This window comes from Pseudophryne corroboree, chromosome 4 (genome assembly GCF_028390025.1).
Source record: "Pseudophryne corroboree isolate aPseCor3 chromosome 4, aPseCor3.hap2, whole genome shotgun sequence".
NCBI classification, from domain to species: domain Eukaryota; kingdom Metazoa; phylum Chordata; class Amphibia; order Anura; family Myobatrachidae; genus Pseudophryne; species Pseudophryne corroboree.
This window is the reverse complement of record NC_086447.1, coordinates 863890281-863907539: the sequence shown is the minus strand read 5'-3', so window position 1 is coordinate 863907539 and position 17259 is coordinate 863890281. Positions and strand designations below refer to the sequence as shown.

The window sequence follows — 17259 nt, the reverse complement described above, 5'->3', positions numbered from 1 at the left end:
GAAGAATTCCATCTGGGCCGTTTCCTTCACTTTCTACAAACTGGAGTGAATTTGGGCCTAAAATTAGGCTCCATTAAGGTTCAGATTTCGGCATTATCCATTTTCTTTCAAAAAGAATTGGCTTCACTTCCAGAAATACAAACTTTTGTAAAGGGAGTGCTTCATATTCAGCCTCCTTTTGTACCTCCGGTGGCGCCTTGGGACCTTAACGTGGTTTTGAGTTTCCTTAAGTTGCACTGGTTTGAACCACTTCAGACAGTAGAGTTAAAATATCTCACTTGGAAGGTGGTCATGTTGTTGGCCTTAGCTTCGGCTAGGCGAGTGTCAGAATTGGCGGCTTTGTCTCACAAAAGCCCCTATCTAGTTTTCCATATGGATAGGGCGGAATTGCGGACCCGTCCTCAATTCTTGCCTAAGGTGGTGTCATCCTTTCATATGAACCAACCTATTGTGGTGCCGGTGGCTACACGAGACTTGGAGGATTCCGAGTATCTGGATGTAGTCAGGGCTTTGAAAATTTACGTGGCCAGGACGGCCAAAGTCAGGAAAACTGAAGCGCTGTTTATCCTGTATGCAGCCAACAAGGTTGGCTCTCCTGCGTCAAAGCAGACTATTGCTCGCTGGATCTGTACCACGATTCAGCAGGTGCATACGACGGCTAGATTGCCGTTACCTAAATCAGTCAAGGCCCATTCCACTAGGAAAGTGGGCTCTTCTTGGTCGGCTGCCCGAGGGGTCTCGGCACTACAGCTCTGCCGAGCGGCTACTTGGTCAGGGGCAAACACGTTTGCGAAATTCTACAAATTTGATACCCTGGCTGAGGAGGACCTCCTGTTTGCTCAATCGGTGCTGCAGAGTCATCCGCACTCTCCCGCCCGTTTGGGAGCTTTGGTATAATCCCCATGGTCCTTACGGAGTCCCCAGTATCCTCTAGGACGTTAGAGAAAATAAGATTTTAAACCTACCGGTAAATCTTTTTCTCGTAGTCCGTAGAGGATGCTGGGCGCCCGTCCCAGGTGCGGACTACTTCTGCAAGACTTGTATATAGTTTTGCTTCCATAAGGGTTATGTTATGGTTGCTTTCAGTTTCCGACTGAAGCTATGTTGAATTTCATACTGTTAACTGGTTAGTATATCACAAGTTATATGGTGTGATTGGTGTGGGCTGGTATGAATCTTGCCCTTGGTTTAACAAAAATCCTTTCCTTGTACTGTCCGTCTCTTCTGGGCACAGTTTCTCTAACTGAGGTTTGGAGGAGGGGCATAGAGGGAGGAGCCAGTGCACACCCAAATCCTAAAGTCTTTCTTAAAGTGCCCATGTCTCCTGCGGAGCCCGTCTATCCCCTTGGTCCTTACGGAGTCCCCAGCATCCTCTACGGACTACGAGAAAAAGATTTACCGGTAATAAAGGTTAGTGAACAAGATGAGTGCGTGCACGCTTTCTCTTTTTCCACTATCCGTTATTTTATATTTCACAGTTTTAATAATTAAATGAGATTCTAATGCATACCAGTAGTGATAAACTTTTAATAAAAATTGTTTGAGTCCTAGATCACCATGGTAAACTACTTTCTTCTTTTGTTATATTGTGATGTTCATATTAAGTAGTTGCTAGCACCTCATAAGAAGCCTTATATATTTTGGCGGGCAATCCATGGCCCATACTGAGCAAATCTGAGGACAATAATAAGATACTTGACATATATTGCTGGTGTGGTATTTGTTCTCGGTTTGTGTATATAGTATGTGTGGTATAGCAACAGTAAATACCCTTTGTATCAAACAGATACCCTCCACCTACAGCTCCATGCTCAGCATAGTGTATTATTTCCCAGCACATAGTCCCGTACCCTCATATATACCCTGCGTAATATGCTAACCGTCCTTAGTGCACCATAACAGATCACTGACCAATAGCGGCTTTGTTCCTGCTGCAGCCTCATTCCCTCCAAATACAGTTCTCAGGCCGGATTAGTAGCCTCATGACTATCATATAGCCATCCCCAGCATAACCGCCTCAACCCCACAACAAGCTATGCTCCCAATATACAGCACCCCAGCCACCACAGACCACCCACAGCTCTGCCCCAGCATAACAGCCTCAACCCCACAGCAGGCTATACTCCCAATATACCGCACCGGCCACCACAGCTCTGCACCAGCATAACAGCCTCAACACTACAGCAGGCTATACTCCCAATATACCGCACCGGCCACCACAGCTCTGCACCAGCATAACAACCTCAACACCATAGCAGGCTATACTCCCAATATACAGCACCCCGGCCACCACAGCTCTTCAGCTGCATAACAGCCTCAACCCCACAGCAGGCTATACTCCCAATATACCGCACCGGCCACCACAGCTCTGCAGCTGCATAACAGCCTCAACCCCACAGCAGGCTATGCTCCCAATATACAGCACCCCGGCCACCATGGACCATCCACAGCTCTACCCCAGCATAACAGCCTCAACCCCACAGCAGGCTATACTCCCAATATACCGCACCGGCCACCACAGCTCTGCAGCTGCATAACAGCCTCAACCCCACAGCAGGCTATGCTCCCAATATACAGCACCCCGGCCACCATGGACCATCCACAGCTCTACCCCAGCATAACAGCCTCAACCCCACAGCAGGCTATACTCCCAATATACCGCACCGGCCACCACAGCTCTGCACCAGCATAACAGCCTCAACCCCACAGCAGGCTATACTCCCAATATACTGCACCGGCCACCACAAACAATCCACCGCTCTGCCCCAGCATAACAGCCTCAATCCCACAGCAGGCTATGCTTCCAATATATCGCACCGGCCACCACAGACCATCCACAGCTCTGCCCCAGCATAACAGCCTCAATCCCACACCAGGCTATGCTCCCAATATACTGCACCGGCCACCACAGCTCTGCACCAGCATAACAGCCTCAACCCCACAGCAGGCTATGCTCCCAATATACCGCACCAGCCACCACAGCTCTGCACCAGCATAACAGCCTCAACCCCACAGCAGGCTATACTCCCAATATACCGCACCAGCATAACAGCCTCAACCCCACAGCAGGCTATGCTCCCAATATACCGCACCAGCATAACAGCCTCAACCCCACAGCAGGCTATGCTCCCAATATACCGCACCAGCATAAAAGCCTCAACCCCACAGCAGGCTATGCTTCCAATATATCGCACCGGCCACCACAGACCATCCACTGCTCAGCACCAGCATAACAGCCTCAACCCCACAGCAGGCTATACTCCCAATATACCGCATCGGCTACCACAGCTCTGCACCAGCATAACAGCCTCAACACCACAGCAGGCTAAACTCCCAATTTCCCGCACCGGCCACCACAGACCATCCACAGCTCAGCACCAGCATAACAGCCTCAACCCCACAGCAGGCTATACTCCCAATATACCGCACCGGCCACCACAGCTCTGCACCAGCATACCAGCCTCAACACCACAGCAGGCTATACTCCCAATATACAGCACCCCGGCCACCACAGCTCTGCACCAGCATAACAGCCTCAACACCACAGCAGGCTATACTCCCAATATACGGCACCGGCCACCACAGCTCTGCACCAGCATAACAGCCTCAACACTACAGCAGGCTATACTCACAATATACAGCACCCCGGCCACCACAGCTCTGCACCAGCATAACAGTCTCAACCCCACAGCAGGCTCTACTCCCAATATACCGCACCGGCCACCACAGCTCTGCACCAGCATAACAGCCTCAACACCACAGCAGGCTATACTCCCAATATACAGCACCCCGGCCACCACAGCTCTTCAGCTGCATAACAGCCTCAACCCCACAGCAGGCTATACTCCCAATATACCGCACCGGCCACCACAGCTCTGCAGCTGCATAACAGCCTCAACCCCACAGCAGGCTATGCTCCCAATATACAGCACCCCGGCCACCATAGACCATCCACAGCTCTACCCCAGCATAACAGCCTCAACCCCACAGCAGGCTATACTCCCAATATACCGCACCGGCCACCACAGCTCTGCACCAGCATAACAGCCTCAACCCCACAGCAGGCTATACTCCCAATATACTGCACCGGCCACCACAAACAATCCACCGCTCTGCCCCAGCATAACAGCCTCAATCCCACACCAGGCTATGCTCCCAATATACTGCACCGGCCACCACAGCTCTGCACCAGCATAACAGCCTCAACCCCACAGCAGGCTATGCTCCCAATATACCGCACCAGCCACCACAGCTCTGCACCAGCATAACAGCCTCAACCCCACAGCAGGCTATACTCCCAATATACCGCACCAGCGTAACAGCCTCAACCCCACAGCAGGCTTATGCTCCCAATATACAGCACCAGCATAACAGCCTCAACCCCACAGCAGGCTATGCTCCCAATATACCGCACCAGCATAACAGCCTCAACCCCACAGCAGGCTATGCTCCCAATATACCGCACCAGCATAACAGCCTCAACCCCACAGCAGGCTATGCTCCCAATATACCGCACCAGCATAACAGCCTCAACCCCACAGCAGGCTTATGCTCCCAATATACAGCACCAGCATAACAGCCTCAACCCCACAGCAGGCTATACTCCCAATATACCGCATCGGCTACCACAGCTCTGCACCAGCATAACAGCCTCAACACCACAGCAGGCTAAACTCCCAATTTCTTTATCATCCACTAGGGGTCACTGGAGTACTCTTGGGATATGGACGGGCGTAGCCGAACAAAGGCACTGAATATTTAAATTTAGGACTCTTCCCCCCCCTCCATATCCCCGAGTACCTCAGTGTACTCTCTCAGTGTTTTTTCGGTGCTCACAGCACGAACATCGGCTTGTGGTATACCCACACTTGGATTTTTATTTTTAATTTTTATTTTTACACACATCCCTTCCCAGTTTCTGGAAAAACATGGGTCCGAGATAGTGCCGCTGCAGGGGCAGCGCATGGCGTGTCGGTCCTCACAAAGAGCACCCTCACAGCCACAGACAGCATGGCGTGTCGGTCCTCACAAAGAGCACCCTCACAGCCACAGACAGCATGGCGTGTCGGTCCTCACAAAGAGCACCCTCACAGCCACAGACAGCTCACTGCTTCTAAAAGAGCAGCCAGGACTAGAGAGCTGGACGGGCTTGCACAAAAGAAGCCCGTCGCAGCCATAGATCACTGGGACGCTGACTGGAGCTGGACGGAGCTTACACATAGAAGCCCCGTCACAGCCAGGACTACAAAGCTGAACGGAGCTTACACAAAGAAGCTCCGTTGCAGCCAGGACTACAGAATGACTCACACTGAAACAACCATGAGTCACATCAATGAAGACTGGACGGAGCTTACACAGAAGAAGCCCCGTCACAGCCATGACTCACTTCACTGAAACTGGACGGAGCTTACACACAAGAAGCCCCGTCACAGCCAGGAGTTACAGCGTCGCAAGGAAGGTAGGCTGGGGAACGGGGCGGTCAGCGCAGGCTGCCGCCCCGCTATGTAGGGGTTAACATGCCTCGCGCTCATACTGAGCTCCGTCCGGCAGCACAGCAGGGGGAGCTCAGACGCGCTATGCCCAGCCGCTACGCACAAGGTAAGCGCTCCGTTCGGCCGCTGCTTCGCCCGGCCGCACAGCACGCGGCTGCTCTCCCCACTCAGACACAGCAGAGCAGGGGGAAAACCATATTTATCAGCCGCTCCGCACAAGGTCTGACAAAGACGGTGAGCGCTCCGTTCGGCCGCAGCTTCGTCCGGCCGCACAGCACGTGGCTGCTCTCCCCACTCAGACACAGCAGAGCAGGGGGAAAACCATATTTATCAGCCGCTCCGTCCGGCGTCCGTGTTTCCCAGCGGGGGAAAGCGCTCCAGGCACGCCGCTGCTCTCCCCACTCAGGCGCCCTCACAACGGCCACAGCAGACCTCAGTGCAGGTGATGACAAAGGCTGTCGGCCGCCGCAGCTCTCTCAGTCTCAGTACATAGACGGTGGGGGGAAGAGACCCGGTGGAAGTTGCCAGGTTAAATATATGTATAAGATATTTATAAGGATGGCCTGATAGTAATGGGCTATTAAATCTATATTACTGTCTGTGATGTAGCAGTATAATAGGCTTTTGAGCCTATATATTAATGGCTGTTATTAACATTGTAAAAAGGCTATTGAGCCTATATTGATGCTGTATAAATATATTAATGTCTGGAATATATATATATATATTTATTCATAGAGCATGTGTTGTACCCGGCCTGTGATTATACTGTATAATAGGCTAGATTAACACGGGAACATTTGTAATTTGTTCTGTGATTATCACGGTCAGCATGGCAAAGGGGCCATTTTAACCATGCTTCCTGTTGTTTTCCAGTTTGTAATTCTGGAACATTCCTGCCCTACATCTCTAAGCCACCAGAGGCGCAGGGGTGTTAGTGGGAATTTTTGGTCAGCATAAGTTAGCCATGTAAACTGTATTTTTCCATAATTCTAGAACATTCCTGCCCTACATCTCTAAGCCACCAGAGGCGCAGGGGTGTTAGTAGGAATTTGGTTCGGGTTTCATATGCCATGTGAACTGCTTTTCACATAAAGATTACTCTGGTTTCTCTTCACAGCCAATAAATCTTTCGGTTTTTACTAAAGATTTCCGTAGAGAGAAACAACCATGAGTTTAATATTAATATGCTGTTCAGCAATAAAATATATATATGACATGATAACGTCATAAGGCGTGCAATGGCTGTCCGTTGCCTATTGTGGTGTCTGTCTGCATAGCGAGTAAGGCTAGCGCAGACTAAAAATAATTTTCAAGTCCTATTTTAATGGCAATTCAAATAAACATCGGAGTCTCGGAAGTTATTCCGCCAGCTCTAACAAAAGACAGTCTTTCCAAAGGGCCAATTTCCCTTTGGGTACCATAGTGTTTATTTAACTGGTCTTATAATTTAATGCACGATTCTATGTCAAATCTCACACCGATAACTACGAGTGAGAAGGGTACATTAGACCAGCACTCAGATAGTGCAGGGTTGTTGCCAACATACATTGATAAATTACAGTGAGTCAATGTCTCCATTGTTACACTTAGTAGACTTTGACCACTATTTAATCGTTTCCAAGATGACGCCATCCGCCATTGGTAAATGCGTCTGTGTCAAACATTATAAAGACCCAAGAAACATTTGGGTCACTAGACTATGTATGGAAACAATGACATTACTGTTAAAAGAAGCTGCAGAGTATATCTGTAAAGCCTCTTCTAACGACGGTACTTCGATTCTCACTTTTCATCGTCGCTAGTTCAGCACGACAAGGCCACAGCTTGTTGGTCCTAAATTTGATATTCAGCCATTACCGCATCCAGTATCAAAACGGAATACTTGTGCCGGCGTTTAATCCCTTTAGACTTCAGTTTTTCAAGGCGGTGGTACAAAACACTCACGCCTTGTAACGACAGGACGCTACGGTCAGCAAGCCAGTAGTTTGATGATCTCTTTTCCAATTGTGGAAGCGCGTCTTTACATGTTACTTTTGCGGGGTTTCCAGACTTCAACTCATGGAGGTCTCAGCTAGTTACAAATTAAAGGACATGACTGCCTCAGTCGAACGGTTTGGCAGGTAGTCATTTGGTCTCTGCTGGGTTTTCAGCTGTCTTTATAATACAGGCAGTAGTACAACAACAGAGTCAGGGTTGCTTATTCCCCTCTGTTTGGGGTAACAAAACCATACAGCTACGTCGCAGTTTCAATCAGCAAGTCACTTACTGCAGTTTGAAAATAGATTTGCTGCGGTTAGTATTGGCAGATTGGAGCCACAAAATTGCATACTTGCACTTGATCTGCACAATGCAGATATACCCATTCCGGTTTGTTCATCACAGGTTTTAGCGTTTGCAAATCGCCACAACCATTAACCATTTCAGGTCTACCGTTTCTTATACTCTGGTATTTACCAAAGTGATGTTGGAAGATGATAGTTCATCTCACATAAGAACTCTGTCGCAACAGAGTTTCTCTATCTTAGATGATCTGCTCATAAGAACTCTGTATCAACAAAGTTCCTCTAACTTGCGCTACTAATGTATACTGCGGTGGCAGATCACGTTCACAATTCCTAGGTAAGATTATAAATACGGTAATTCAAAGCATTTACCTACTACACCAGCAAGAACAAATGTACATCTAGTAATTAGTGCAATTCACGCACACTAACGGTACATTGGTGTATTCACCTAGTTAAGATAATAATGCGTTTTAAAGCGATTTAGTTCGCCGCCCTTCACTCGCGGTTCCCACAGAGGGGCGAGGGTGTCTGGACGAGAGTCGCAGAGGTTCAGGAGTTGTAGTTTACAAAAAATCAGCGACAGAGGTTCTAAAACACGATAGATTGCTGTCGATAAATGTCCTGGAACTACGTGAATTTTACAATGCACTACATGCTTCGCTTTCAGTCTGACCACGGGCAGTCAGACAACGCAACGGCAGTTGCATACAGAGAACAAAAAAGCCGCATGGCAATGCGGCAGGTAACTCCAATCCTCAATGGCTCAGAACACCATTATGTGAAAATGTCAAGAGATTATTCCGTGAGTGGACATCTGTTAGACAGATGATCTCACCCGTCAGAATTTGGATCCTGAAAACTGGACATTAAATCCAGAGGTGTTTCATATGTGAGTCCACAGAAGGGGGTTACCCTCAGGTATACATGATGGTATCTCGCCACAATTACAAAAGCTCAGTATGTGTACAAAACAACAGATCACAAGGGCAGTGGCGGTGGAGTCTCTCACATTCATGTGGTCATTCAGCATCGTGTATCTGGCTCCACCATTTTCCGCTGCTCTCTCTCTCTCTCCGTTGTCAAAACGGATCATAAGACAGTTCGTCACAGTCATACTGATGGTATCTCATGTGTGTCGGAGAAGTTGCTTCTCGAATTTCCAAGGAATACTTGCACACGATCTTGGGCCGCTCATAATACGTCCAACCTGGTACATCAGGGAACGTTTTTTTACCCATAGTTACCTATGTACCGCAGCTGCGGTTGATGGGGTGAGGGTTCAAACCGCCCTCTTAAGAAATAGAGCATTACAGTGTCGGTTATACCAACCAGGTTACGAGCTAGTAGACCGCTTAAGGCAGCTCATTATTACAAAATTTCGTGTGCTTACATAAGTCGTAAACCTCGGAAGTTTCCGACATCATCCTTCAAGTTATCCGTATTCTGTTAAACGGGGTGGTATTGAAAACTGCGTTTACTTGCACGGAGGGTGCAGGTATCTGTGTAGTAAACTTATCTTCAAAGACGTTTGTCTTTATTGCGTCTGTACACACCGTTATACAAGGTGTCACCAAAGTTCAGATTCTATTTATCTCACCTACAGCGCCAGGTGGCTTGAGGTTGGGTTCAGATTTCTTACAGTTTTCATATTTTGAACCCTTACAACAAATGGGGATTAAGTTTCTCACTTTGGAAAACATTTTTATTCTAGCCTTGGCTTCGGCAAGGGTTTTGTTTTCATATTTGGGTGCCTTGTATTCCAAGCCACCGTATTTGAGTTTTCTCATGACAAAGCAGATCTTCGGACGAATTCCGCTTTCGTATTCTTCACATCAATATACCAATAGTGGTTCCTGTGTGGACAGCACATTCTAGAATTCTGAATGTGGTACACGCATTACGCGTTTATATATGTCCCGAATGTCTACAGTACGTGATATCAATACGTTGTTTGTTCTCTATGATTCTGCCAACTGGGGTTAGCCAGTTTCTCAGCAGACATTATCCAGTGGGATAATAATAATGACTACAAGTCAGGCTTACTTTAAGGCTAAGTTACAATCGCCTACGTCAGTAATAGCTCATCCCACAGGTTCTGTGGGAATGTCAGACCCAGCGGGTCGTGGAGCGTCTACGACGCGGCTACATAGCCGTGCACGTTTACACGTTATGAATGGTGGCGCCATCAGCATCTAGCTTTGGCCTGCCTACTGTTACAAGTATCAAACAGCTCTCCCGCCCACGAGGGAAGCTTTGGTACGTCCCAAGAGTACTCCAGTGACCCCTAGTGGATGATAAAGAAAATAGGATTTTGGTACTTACCAGGTAAATCCTTTTCTTTGAATCCATAGGGGGCACTGGACGCCCACCCAGAGCAGTTTTACCTGGGTTGTTTTAAGCTCAAGGGAGCTTAGGGTAACAAGTTTTACTTGATTGATATTAAGCTCAGAGGAGCTTATGGTAACACATTTTCACCGATTGGTTCAAATTATAAAGTTCTATCGGTTATGGTGTCAACTCTTTAGTTGACCGTAAGGTTATGGGTCAACATTGTTGTTGTCCGTTATGTTATGGTTATGGTGTCAACTGTTTAGTTGACAGTAAGGTTATGGGTCAACATTGTGGTTGTCCGTTATGTTATAGGTATTCTTCATTGTCAACCTCTCTATATAGTTCCTGTTCGCTCAGTAAAAAACACTGAGAGAGTACACTGAGGTACTCGGGGATATGGAGGGGGGGGGAGAGTCCTAAATTTAAATATTCAGTGCCTTTGTTCGGCTACGCCCGTCCATATCCCAAGAGTACTCCAGTGCCCCCTATGGATTCAAAGAAAAGGATTTACCTGGTAAGTACCAAAATCCTATTTTCCCGCACCGGCCACCACAGACCATCCACAGCTCAGCACCAGCATAACAGCCTCAACCCCACAGCAGGCTATACTCCCAATATACCGCACCGGCCACCACAGCTCTGCACCAGCATAACAGCCTCAACACCACAGCAGGCTATACTCCCAATATACAGCACCCCGGCCACCACAGCTCTGCACCAGCATAACAGCCTCAACACCACAGCAGGCTATACTCCCAATATACCGCACCGGCCACCATCAGCTCTGCACCAGCATAACCGCCTCAACCGCACAGCAGGCTATACTCCCAATATACCGCACCGGCCACCACAGCTCTGCACCAGCATAACAGCCTCAACACTACAGCAGGCTATACTCCCAATATACAGCACCCCGGCCACCACAGCTCTGCACCAGCATAACAGTCTCAACCCCACAGCAGGCTCTACTCCCAATATACCGCACCGGCCACCACAGCTCTGCACCAGCATAACAGCCTCAACACAACAGCAGGCTATACTCCCAATATACAGCACCCCGGCCACCACAGCTCTTCAGCTGCATAACAGCCTCAACCCCACAGCAGGCTATACTCCCAATATACCGCACCGGCCACCACAGCTCTGCAGCTGCATAACAGCCTCAACCCCACAGCAGGCTATGCTCCCAATATACAGCACCCCGGCCACCATAGACCATCCACAGCTCTACCCCAGCATAACAGCCTCAACCCCACAGCAGGCTATACTCCCAATATACCGCACCGGCCACCACAGCTCTGCACCAGCATAACAGCCTCAACCCCACAGCAGGCTATACTCCCAATATACTGCACCGGCCACCACAAACAATCCACCGCTCTGCCCCTGCATAACAGCCTCAATCCCACACCAGGCTATGCTCCCAATATACTGCACCGGCCACCACAGCTCTGCACCAGCATAACAGCCTCAACCCCACAGCAGGCTATGCTCCCAATATACCGCACCAGCCACCACAGCTCTGCACCAGCATAACAGCCTCAACCCCACAGCAGGCTATACTCCCAATATACCGCACCAGCATAACAGCCTCAACCCCACAGCAGGCTTATGCTCCCAATATACAGCACCAGCATAACAGCCTCAACCCCACAGCAGGCTATGCTCCCAATATACCGCACCAGCATAACAGCCTCAACCCCACAGCAGGCTATGCTCCCAATATACCGCACCAGCATAACAGCCTCAACCCCACAGCAGGCTATGCTCCCAATATACCGCACCAGCATAACAGCCTCAACCCCACAGCAGGCTTATGCTCCCAATATACAGCACCAGCATAACAGCCTCAACCCCACAGCAGGCTATGCTTCCAATATATCGCACCGGCCACCACAGACCATCCACAGCTCAGCACCAGCATAACAGCCTCAACCCCACAGCAGGCTATACTCCCAATATACCGCATCGGCTACCACAGCTCTGCACCAGCATAACAGTCTCAACCCCACAGCAGGCTAAACTCCCAATTTCCCGCACCGGCCACCACAGACCATCCACAGCTCCGCACCAGGATTACAGCTTTAACCCCACCGTAGACTTATTGCCATCATATACAGCCCTGATCAGCAGCCTCATGCCCACCACAGTGTTATGCCCAGAACATACAGCACTGGCCCCAGCATATTAGAGAGTTATGTACTTTAGTTTTAAGTCAAACACTTATAGGCTATGTCCAGCTAAACAGCATCATTGCCCATTTCCACCATTATCCGTCAAATCTGATGTTCACACTATACATGCGTATGCTGCTGTCTTTCACCACCATCACATTCCCCCCTCTCAGTGGTATGTTACCAGGGATAAGATTGCCTGTGACCTCATGCAATGAAACTGGTTCTTCCAGCCACTAACTATCAGTAGTTTCATCCATTGATGCCCCAGTGATGTCATACCATGATGCTACAGTTGTGGTGCTCCTACTTGGAGGAACCACAGTGAGAGAGAGAGCGCTCTGCTTATCATGTAGCATCCACTCTATAGGCCACAGAGCGGTGATCCGCGCTCTCTAAGCACCCTGTATTTCTTCTGCTGTGGATCTGCAAGGCCCAGCTGGCCTGGCCTCTCCAACCTGCCGTGACTCCGCTCTACTTGGGAACTGGTTTTAGTACTGAAGCAACAATTTTAACCAGATGTAAACAATTGCCCGGGGCAGAGTTCCAGGAAAGATGATTGCATTCCAAATAGCTTAGCTTGCTTTATAATATGATGATTTGCACTGCAAGATGTATGCCATGATCCCTGCAGCGCCTTCTTGTTGGTGAATGGCAGAGGATCTGGCAGTGTTCTGTGTGTACTCGGACATTTATTGCATCATTACGAAGAAGGTTAATAATAGAAAACGTATTCAGAGCTTTTATTAGAAGTGAGAGATCACAGCGCAGGGAGGTGCCGACTTTGGTGTTGGAAATGTTTTATTTATAACCGGGCCGGGATTTATGTTTGGGAAGTTCAAGGTGTAATTGCAGTAGTCTGGTCCGTGTCATACTCGTCTGCAAAGTGTGGGATTAGATAGTATGATGCTGTGTGGAGATTAAAGGGTCCTTTAAAACGGTGATTTACAGAATAATGGAGCTGTGTAGTTGTGCCGGGTCATCACAGTAGTGTGAGTAATGGGTGATTACACAGATTGCACTTCTTACTCCACTTTTATGTATTGCAAATGTAGTATCAGTAGAAATAGCTGTAGACCATTACATCCAGGTGTGTGTTCTCATTTCCCATGCTGAAGTTGGAACGCGATACAACTTGGTTGTCTTGGTTACACCACCTGTACACAGTTGCCTGTGCGCCAGTTTTATAAATGTCTGGAAGGTATGTTTATAGAGGACCAGGACCTATATTTCTATAGCTTTGTTTATTACAATAGCATACACTCAGATGCTGGAAGGCTATGGGAACTGATGGCCGAACTTCTCTGGATCCTGATTCCCTGACATAAGGGAGCGATCAAGTGGCCAAAGCAGGGCTCCCAAAGCCCCCCCCCCCATTCCCCTAGCTTATAATGCGGAGCTGAATATAAGCACACTGCCTGTGATGTAGAATGTACGTCTGGAGCAGGGAGGGTTAAAGGAAGATGACGTCACAGCTGCCTTCCTGTTTCTTGAATGAATCATTGTCGTACTCGGATTAAATAATGTTAAATTTGTCTGTTAAGCAATTAACAGTGACTGCAGAGAGTAAAGTCCTCATGAGTATTTGTATGTGTGTAAATGTAGGATTGTGTAATTGCATGTTTTCTATATGTCCATATTTATTTCTGTGTGAAAATGTATTGTAAGAAACAATTCCCTGCTTTAAAATATACAAGTATTTGGAATCACCACCCATAACCTGTAATAAAAGCACTGCCTGCTGCTTTGTGCCTTTATATGGTCATGGAACTCACGTGTGACTTCTAACTTCCTTTTTTTTTTTTACCCCCAATAATGTGTACTAGCTCTCTTATTGTGTTTCTAGCAGTTAGTTGGTGCCCTCTAGTGGTGCTGGGGGAGTAAGGCAGGTTTAAAAATGTGGTCTGAAAGTGTTAAAACGGGTTCTTGGGATGATTGCACAGGTAGAGATGTCAGATATTGTAGTAAGTGATCCGATTATAAAGAAATGCTTTGTCAATGTAGCAGTTTATTAATTTTTTTTTTATTTTAATTTTTTTGATGTGACGATGGGAAATTGTGACAGCCTCTTCTATTTGACAATCAAAAGAAAGTTGTTAGAATTTTTTTTTTTTTTAGGAGTCCAGAAAGTCATACTGCCTATTCGTCTCTCTCTATCTGGCTTTGGTAGCATTGTAGCACTCTGATACGGTAGATTTATTGTTCCACGTGTGGCTCCTGGAGCCAGGAGAGTGCTACAACATTTGGAGGGGATAGTGGCCTAAGGGGTTGGCAAGAGGACTCTGCCCTTCCTAGATGTCCCTTTAAATTTCCTAGTGCTGTTCTACATTACCATTTAACAAACGTCCTTTGTGGTGTTTCCTCTGATTGGGATTTTCTGCTGACTAATAGAACAGATAACTTCTAAATCTACAGGTAACTGCATACGCTCAGTGTGAGTTAGTGCTGGTTTCTGTCGTCATAACGTTGCCTGTTTCTGTAACCTAGTGTTCCGATCAGGTATCTGTGTGGCTTCCTCAGGCCAGTTTCAGCAGGTTTCGGATTTCACAACTTGTCAAGAATGAATGGGGTGTGGCAGTATCACTATGCCTGGGCAATAAAATCCTACTGCTGTGTTGACGGAACACAGTACAGTATGTGTATTATACGTATTGCCATATTATTGTTTAACCACTTTACTGACTATTTAAAAAAAAAAAGCTCAAATTGTCATTTTTGTTGTTGAGTGAATTAGGTGAAGAACATGAATTTAACCTTATCCAAAATGATTAATTCCTAATGGAATTAATGGAGCGATCTGCGCCTGCGAATAATTACAGCCTGTACACCATGCAGCATTCCGCATCGCAGCACGAGAACATGGCTACATCTGTACATGGCCAAATACCATCATGAAGAATATAGTATTAAACTACTTGGTAATAGTGGCGGTTACATGCATCCACTGATCACATATAATTGCAGTAAATGCAGATGAATACGCCATGCAGCGCGAGATGCCTGGCGTGAGTGAGCCGCCACTTACCGTGCAATTCTGCTAATGTCTGGTGCCTTTTTCCCCCCCAAAAAATGCATCTTAGGGGTCAATTCTATTCAGCGACAGTTGAATAGCGCCGGGAATTGGCTCCCGGCACTATTCAATACAGCGCCAAGTGACACCAATCGTCGGGAATTCTTCTCTCACCCCCGGGGGATGAGAGAATAAATCCGACAAAAGTGCTGCCGCGCGGCCGGCGCGAGGCTGATTCTGTCGGGAATCAGCATCGCGCCGGGGAGTTAAGTCGGAGAATGCCTGTTCTCCCGACAATTCAACCTGTTAAGTTGGCGAGAACGGGCCTTCGCCGACTTAACATGAGCTGAATTGAATAGCGACGGGAGCTAACTCCCGGCGCTATTCAACTGTTGCTGAATAGAATTGACCCCTGATAATGTCAAATATTATCTTAAAACATAAAGCTATACACTATTACCGTGGAGCCGCTATGGCCGCTAGACTTATTACACACACTACGGAATAAGTACGCTATTTGCGTACTGAGTACCGTATGGATACGCACTTAGCGTATCAGACGCTGTGCTGTGGGCGCGACGCACACAGAGTGATATACAGTAAACCTTAAGTAATGAAACCATGTAAGGATATGCTTATACTTTAAACCTTAGCAGCCAAGTACTGCAATGATGAAATACCTTAAAACCTTAAGTAGCGCTGGCGGTATGAAGTACCCGCAGTGCTTACACCTTATACCGATTAAGACGCTATTAAAGCCCTTTGCAGGAAAGTGAAAACACAACACCGGTTTGTGGTAAACCACTGGGCTCTAACACCGCAGTGGATTATTCAGAGAAAAGGGGTAAACAGATACAAGTTATACACTACAGGCTAACAGGGAAATCTAAACAGAATAATAGAGAATAATGGCTACAGAGAATATACATACATGGGGAATCGTTCGCAAGCGCGTCCTGGACCAGTCCTCAGCTATCAGGTAGAAAGCCTTCAGAGTCTTTGATAGTGACCTGGCCTGCTGCTCGCTCTTTATTCAGTAGCTCAAGACATAATACAATAGACACTGTGTGCTCTTCTTCCATTGTTTAGGGGGACATGTCCTGCACCGGGGACCATTGGTTAGTTCAAGATGTGGGCGATGGCTAGGCATTGGGATGTGGAGTTCCCGCCCCATAATCAGTTTAAACCCATCACATTCAACATAAATCCGGTATTATTAATATCTTAATGAGGTAACTTTTAACAATGTTCTTATTCCCACCAGATTAATGTTCACGTGACTCTGAACAATATGAACCCACACATGATATTACTATCTATCTCAATCTTCAAGATATTCATATAGCCACATATTCATATATATATACACACACACACACACACACACACACACACACACACACACACTCCTGCTATTACAATTTGTTAGGAATTATATATTTATTCACACATATATATATATACATATATATATACCATAGTTCCCAATGCTTACCCTGAAAGGGTTTAGACAAAAGGAGACCAGCACACCACCATATGAAAAAATATGAAAGACATTTAATAAATCAGTAGCATTATCAGGCCTTTTGAAAAAAGTTTTTAGTACTCATCATGAGGCTTTCAGCAGTATTCAAGCAGAACAGCCATCCCAACGGCCCGTTTCGGTTGTCACACCTTCATCATGGGGTCAGCTGAAGGTGTGACAACCGAAACGGGCCGTTGGGATGGCTGTTCTGCTTGAATACTGCTGAAAGCCTCATGATGAGTACTAAAAACTTTTTTCAAAAGGCCTGATAATGCTACTGATTTATTAAATGTCTTTCATATTTTTTCATATGGTGGTGTGCTGGTCTCCTTTTGTCTAAACCCTTTCAGGGTAAGCATTGGGAACTATGGTATCAATAACAATTGACACGGCACCCTTCTAACATCCTTTAAGTGTGTGCGCTTCACCTCTGGACTTT

General features: G+C 47.1%; 1 protein-coding gene and 1 non-coding gene across 3 annotated transcripts in view; both read left to right on the top strand.

Annotated features, from left to right (window-relative positions):
* Positions 1 to 17259, top strand: part of MSH2 (mutS homolog 2) — a 430334-nt gene that overhangs the window by 108474 nt on the left and 304601 nt on the right. The window contains exon 1 of one of the 2 annotated variants that reach the window (XM_063918703.1): positions 13163 to 13277. The exons of the other annotated variant lie outside the window; for it this stretch is intronic. The gene's annotated coding sequence lies outside the window, so the exon portion shown is untranslated. Of the gene's footprint in view, positions 1 to 13162; positions 13278 to 17259 lie in introns of those variants that run through there. 2 annotated transcript variants of the gene reach the window in all.
* On the top strand, positions 6591 to 6711 carry LOC134913542 (U5 spliceosomal RNA). Its single transcript, XR_010177282.1, has one exon. It is a non-coding gene; the product is annotated as a U5 spliceosomal RNA (small nuclear RNA).